Genomic DNA, 7,500 nt, shown 5'->3' with positions numbered 1-7,500 from the left:
GCAGCTGAACACCAGACAGGAGAACAATACTCAAAACAAGGTAGAACGAAAGAATTAAAATACTTCTTCAGAATAGATTGATCACCGAAAATCTTGTAAGACTTTTTCAATAAGCCAATTTTTTTGTGGAATTGAAGAAGACACAGACTTTGTGTTTTTCAAAAGTAAATTTTCTGTCGAGAATCACACCTAAAATTTTAAGTCATACAAATTTAAAGAAACATTATCAATACTGAGATCCGGATGTTGAGGAGCCACCATCCTTGACCTACTTACAATCATACTTTGAGTTTTGTTAGGATTCAACTTCATATCCCATAATTTGCACCATGCACTAATTTTTGCTAGATCTCTATTAAGGGATTCACCAACCCCAGATCTACATTCAGGGGATAGAATTGATGCAAAGAGAGTAGCATCATCTGCATATGCAACAAGCTTGTTTTCTAGGCCAAACCACATGTCATGTGTATATAGTATGAAAAGTAATGGGCCAAGAACACTACCCTGTGGAACACCGCTTATCACATTCCTATGCTCACTATGGTGCCCATCAACAACAACTCTTTGAGATCTATTACTTAAAAAATCAATAATAGTGCAAAGAAACGACCCACCCACTCCCAACTGTTTGAGTTTGAAAATAGGGGCCTCATGATTAACATGGTCAAAGGCAGTGCTAAAATCAAGGCCAATCATACGAGCTTCCTGACCACAATCAAGGGATTTCTGTACAGTATTGGAGATTGTAAGAAGGGCATCACATGCTCCAAGGCCTTTACGAAAACCAAATTGCAAACTAGGGAATAGATGATTACCTTCAGCAAACCTATTAAGACGTTTTGCCAGAAGACGTTCAAAAACTTTAGATAATATGGGAGTTAATGGAAATTGGGCGGTAATCAGTGGGGCTTGAGCTACCACAAACACATTTACATAGAAGAGTAACATTACCAATCCTCCAACAAGTGCTAAAAGCTCCTCTTCTTGCTAACTTGCGCAAAATAACATAACTTTGGAGCTAAGAAATCTGCTGTCTTTATAAAAAACAATGGAAAAATTCCATTTGGGTCTACACCTCCATAAGCATCAAGGTCCATCAACAGAGCTTTAATTTCACGAGATCGAAAAGCTAACCTAGTTAGTTTAGCCTCAGGAAAACATGAACGAGGAAGTTCAAGTTTTTCATTACTCTGTTTACTGTCAAAAACATCAGCCAAAAAGGTTACCTTTTCCTTTGGACAGTGAGAGACTGAGCCATCTGGTTTAAGTAAAGGAGAAACTGTTGCATCTACACCAAAGAGTGCAGATTTAAGGTAGACCACCATTTATGTTCCTGAGTTGTACCAGAAAGGGTTTCTTTTAGGGTTAAATTGTACTCCTTTTCAGTTGAGGCATAAACTCTGAGCAAAAGCTCGAAGCTGAGTATAGTTATTCCAGGTCAAATCTGATTTGTTACCCTTCCAAAGATGATAGGCCTCCTTCTTCTCCAAATAAGCACGTCTACAATCATCATTGAACCAGGGTTTGTTCTTCACTCTGTACCTTTGGACATGAGAAGGGATACACCTATCAATTATGTTGACTATATTCTCATTCAAAGGGACAACAGGATCTACACTACGATATAATTGTGACCAATTCAAGCACAAAAGATCATGCAAAATCCCATTCCAGTCTGCTTGGGATTTCATATAAATTTTACAAGAGTATGATATATCGGGGACAGGCTGCTCAGTCTTCACTACTAATGAAATCAAGGCATGATCAGATGTCCCGACTGGAGAACCAACCTTACTAGTTATAACGCCAGGGGAGTCAGTGTATACAAGGTCCAAGCAATTACCAGACCTGTGGGTAGCTTCATTTATGATTTGCTCACAGCCTGATTCAGAGACAAAGTCTAAAGCTCTAGGCCATGGCGATCGGTAGGAAAGATAGAACTTAACCACTTCGTATGGTGAGCATTGAAATTACCAACAAATACAAAAGAAGCCTTTCTATCATCTTGTATCTTAGCCATGATGGTAAGAAGACAATCGAAGATAGAATCATCCATGTCTGGATTCCGGTAGATCGAACACAAATAAAAGTTGTTATGCCTGCCACAAACTTCTATTACTTGAATCTCATGACATCCACATTGATTGTAGGACTTATGAGAAGTAGGGTACTCTGTCCTAATATACACAGCCATTCCCCTGGCCCTAGGGATGGCATCACTTTTCAACATTATTGGCTTCTTAAAACCAGTTATAAGGAGCTCAGATGAGTGCCTCATATTAGAAACTTGAGTTTCTGAGCACAAAAGAATATTATACTGTCTGGACGCAACTGTAAGGTCTTGAATATTTGCATGAAGACCACGAATATTGCAATATAGAAGACGACATTGACGAAATCTAGGACGCACTGGTCCGGGATTTCGTTCAATGTCTCCAGACAGCATAAGAATTAATAGAAATAAAAAGAGACATCATACTTAAAAACTAAATTAACAAGAATTATAACAAAAACAATATGTACAGAATTATAAATAAAGTGATTGATGAAACCCATAGACTATAGTAAAAAGTCGGAAAAACTGGTCAACATGGAGGAGCCGATACACCATGCAAGGCTAAATACCCTCCAGGATAGCCACTTCAACTGAAGGGAGGACAGTAAGGATGGTTTTGAGAAGAAAAAGAATCAGAAAAGGAAAAGACTACCTCTTGATAAACACACCACTTCGAAAAAAAAACAAGAGGAAGGAAAAAAAATAATAAGATAGAATAGTGTGCTCAAGTTTACCCTCAAGCAAGAGAACTCTAACCGAAGACAGTGGAAGACCATGGTATAGAGGCTATGGCACTACCCAAGACTAGAGAACAATGGTTTAATTTTGGAGTGTCCTTCTCCTACAAGAGCTGCTTACCATAGCTAAAGAGTCTCTTCTACCCTTACCAAGAGGAAAGTACACTGAAAAATTGCAGTACAGTAATTAACCCCTTTGTTGAAGAAGTGTTTAGTATCTCATTGTTGTCAGGTGTATGAGGAAAGGGGAGAGTTTGTAAAGAATAGGCCAGAGTATTCTGTGTAAGTGTAGGCAAAGAAAAAATAAGCCGTAACCAGAGAGAGGGATCCAATGTAGTACTGTCTGGCCAGTCAAAGGATCCAATACCTCTCTAGTGGTAGTATCTCAACAGGCGGCTGGTGCCCTGGCCAGCCTACTACCTACTATATATATATATATATATATATATATATATATATATATATATATATATATATATGTATATATAATATATATAATATATATATATATATATATATATATATATATATATATATATATATATATATATATATATATATATATATATATATATATATGTTTGTGTGCGCGTGTGTATGTATATATATTTATATATGTGTGTGTGTGTGTGTATATATATATATATATATATATATATATATATATATATATATATATATATATATATATAATATATAATTCTTACACTATTACGCTTCTGTATATGCTCTGAAATCTTTGCTGACGTGTAATCGTTATTTATTTTAGTTTCTGACGAAAGAAAATAAGTTTTACGTTTTTCCCTGTTTTTCTTCATGTTTTATTTTCAGAACGTCAGATTTCTTCTCGAAATAAAAAGTTACCCGAAGACTTTGATATTTTTTCTTTCTAGGATTTTTTTATAAGTAACTTTTTGCAGCAGATTTTAGATGGACACAGAATTTTTCATTTTGATGAAGAGTTCGGTCACTTTTATTTTGCTGCGAAATTGAGTGATTTTTGTTTATTTTTTATCCACTTTACTTTTTCTCTCACGGTATAATCAGACATATATATATATATATATATATATATATATATATATATATATATATATATATATATATATATATATATATTTATTTATATATATGTATATATATATTTGTATATATATGTATATATATGTATATATATATTTATATATATATATATATATATATATATATATATATATATATATATATTATATATATATATGTATATAAGAGAGAGAGAGAGAGAGAGAGAGAGCGAGAGAGAGAGGAGAGAGAGAGAGAGAGAGAGAGAGGAGAGAGAGAGAGAGAGAGAGCGAGAGCAAATCAGGTAAGGGCTAGGTTTAGTAAAATGATACCAAATAGCCTGAAATTGCATATAAAAGTCAGGCTATGTATTAATTTAGTGAGATCTGTGTTACAGTATGGACACGAGTCGTAGTATGATAATAAAACAATCTCCAACATATTTAGTAGATTTGAAAAGAAAACCCTCAGAAGAATGGAAGGATAGGATTAGCAATGAAACTATAAAAGAGAGTACTCAAGTGTCGTATGTGAACGAGATCATTTTGCCAATTCAGGAATTGGAAATGGGAATGTCATTTATATTTTTTAATTATATCTTAGCCATTTCGCCAATTCAGGAATTGGAATTTGGAATGTCATTTCAGCTACTTTTTCAAACCCTCAATCGTTTCGTTAATTAAGGAATTGAAAATGGGAGTGTCAATTTTTCTATTCTTTTAAGTCTCTTTCAACCATTTCGCCAATTTGGGAATTGGAGTTTGGAATGTCATTTTTGCTAATTTTTTTATTATCGTTTAACCATTTCACCAATTTGGAAATTGGAATTGGGAATGTCATTTCTGCTATTCATTTGTCTCGTTTAATCAATTGCCAATTTATGAATTGGAATTGGGAATGTTTTTCTGTTATTTTTGTCTCGTTTAACCATTTCGCCAATTTAGGAATTGGAATTGAGAATATCATTTCTGCTAATCTTTAATCATCACTAAACCATTTCTAATTTACCTCTGTTTCTCAATTCGTTCACGCACATCTTAGGAGAGCTTAGCCTGTGGCATAGCTGACGACACGCAGATGATTTTGACCGGCTGACCCCTTTATTTTCTTACCTGAATTTATCTATATCCCTTCATTTTAAGAGTTTTACGAAGATCTAACTGCTTGATTAATATTTTCTTTAATTGGGGGCTGTTGTATACATATTAAAGATGTTTGTAAATAATTTTATTAAAAATATGATTATACCCAAGTACAAAAAATATGAAATATGTTTATACAATATGCAATATCATTCAATTTACAGTAGATAGTAACAGGTATACATACAGTACAAGAGGAATGGTGAAAAGAAAAACAAACAAACATTGCATAAAGTTATACCTGATGAATTAAAATAAATCTATCTCATTTTGTCATCTTACTGTCATATTACTTATTTTGTATTCTTCCCTTCTCTCTTTTGCTATATTTTAATTTTAGGTACAGATTCTGAGAAACATTCGACATCTTACAAAAAAAAAAAAAGTTTTGACATTTTTAGGAAGTGATACTGAATTTGTAATATCGCCTGTTAATGTCATAACTGATGCTTTCCCGGACATGAAACATTTCTCTCAAGGAAAGATCTTAAACAGATATTACATCATCTTTAGATTTTTCAACAAATTCGCTGATTGGCTTCATCAACACGAAGAGGATATCTCTCGCTTAATATCTAATAATTTATGTTGTAAATTTTCCCAAGTGACAGATGAAGTTTGTTCGTCATGAGTTTCTGGTACTTCATCCAAAACAAAGGAAGACTCAATAACTTAAATAAATCCCTTGAGTCCTCTTTTCTCGGCACGTAATTCTTATTTTTGAAAACTGTAGGTGAAATAGTATTATTATTATTATTATTATTATTATTATTATTATTATCATTATTATTATTATTATTATTATTATTATTATTATTATTATCCGTACGGATTTTATTTATTTGTTAATTACGGAAATATTAGGAGTAGTTTATAAATAGTCGGGACGAAAAAATATTGAAGGAAAAATTGTGCGCTTTGAAGAATGTCTCAGAATAAATATAATTTGTCTTCACATTCTTTTAGAAATAAGTGACGAAAAGAGGGCGAACGTAACGATAGCAAAAATAAAAACAAACAAATACGCTGGCGTGCGACTCCCCTTAAACAAATACATTAGGAGCGAAAACAAGAGGTCGTTATGTGTGTAGGGAGACCCAAGCTTAATGGGCGACTTAAAAACTCACCCCTCACTCTTTCTACCAACTATATCATCCACACTTCATCCTTTTGTGGTCTTGGCTTTCATCCGTATGCGTCTCTCTCTCTCTCTCTCTCTCTCTCTCTCTCTCTCTCTCTCTCTCTCCTTTTGAATGTTGGGCCAAACTTTATTTGAAAATTAAGCTCTCATTGAGATCATTATACGGTTGCAAGGAAATTAAGAAGCAAGAGCCCATGTCATTTCATTTTCAGACTTATCTTACAGGTTTGAAAAGCTCGAAGCTCCTGTATTATAATGTGCGAGCGGGCAGTTAGGTTGTAACTGAGAGGGATGGTGAATGCAACTAAACTATTTAACGAACATTCTTCAAGCCTCACTGTTAAGGCAAGTATCTTTCAAGCTGGGCAGATAAGCCAAGCGTCCTTCAAGCTTCACTGTTAAGGCAAGTATCTTTTAAGCTGGGCAGATAGCCAAGCGTCCTTTAAGCTGGTCAATTAAGCTAAACATCCTTCAAGCCTCAATGTATCCTTCAGGTTGGGCTGTTAAGCCAAACCTTAAGCTGGACAGTTAAATGAAACATGCTTCTAGCCTGACTGTTACGACAATTATCCCTGAAACTGAACGGTTAAGCTAAACATCTTCAAGCCTTACTGTTAAGCCAAGCATCCTTAAAGCTGGACATGCTTCGAGACTCACTGTTAAGACAATTATCTTTCAAGCTGGGTAGTTAGGCCAAGCTTTAAGCCGTGCAAATGAAGGAGGCTTTACTTCAAAACTGAGCTGTTATAGATGGGGACAAGAAAAACAAAGTTAATCTTATGTTAATGATTGTGGCTTCGAATTTCCAGGATTATCCACCACATCAAAGGCTACTACTTTTTGTGATTAACTTTCTCCCTTGATCCAAGATTCAGGAGATACAATCAGCCAAATCTTCTGTCAGACGAGACAACCCTTAGAACAGCTCCTGCAGATATACATCACTTGAAAACTTACAACTTCACTTTCTTGTTATAACTTTTTTCGGGACCCTTTTAAGGACGTGACTGCATATCAAAATAAACCGAGCTTTCTTCCTCTGCATAGTTCGTCTCCTGTGTTATTCTAACAGAACAGCCAGATGGTTGGTATCCGAAAGAATAGATCTATAGTAAATATATTTAATGAGGCAGATTTAAACTGATTCTCAGAAGTGCCCTTTTAGCTAGGAAAAGTTTCCTAATAGCTGATTGGTCGGAAGTATTTTTGTCCGAATAGCATCATTGTTTTCAGATAATTTCTAAGTAATGTGAAACGAAACCTATTTACTACCTTAAATTTCTCCCTCAGATATATTTTTTTCAGTAATTGATGTTAACGAACGAATAGATTATAAAGTATTGTGATGGTAAATCTAAATTCAATAACACCCGCTGAAGT

The 7,500-nt window shown here is 34.4% G+C and overlaps 1 long non-coding RNA gene across 2 annotated transcripts in view; it reads left to right on the top strand.

The window, feature by feature from the left end:
* Window positions 1–7,500, top strand: part of LOC137648463 (uncharacterized) — a 735,573-nt gene that overhangs the window by 58,470 nt on the left and 669,603 nt on the right. The gene's annotated exons all lie outside the window — the stretch shown is intronic.

Source organism: Palaemon carinicauda, chromosome 10, assembly GCF_036898095.1.
Source record: "Palaemon carinicauda isolate YSFRI2023 chromosome 10, ASM3689809v2, whole genome shotgun sequence".
Lineage (NCBI taxonomy): Eukaryota > Metazoa > Arthropoda > Malacostraca > Decapoda > Palaemonidae > Palaemon > Palaemon carinicauda.
This window is presented reverse-complemented; position numbering and strand designations above follow the sequence as displayed.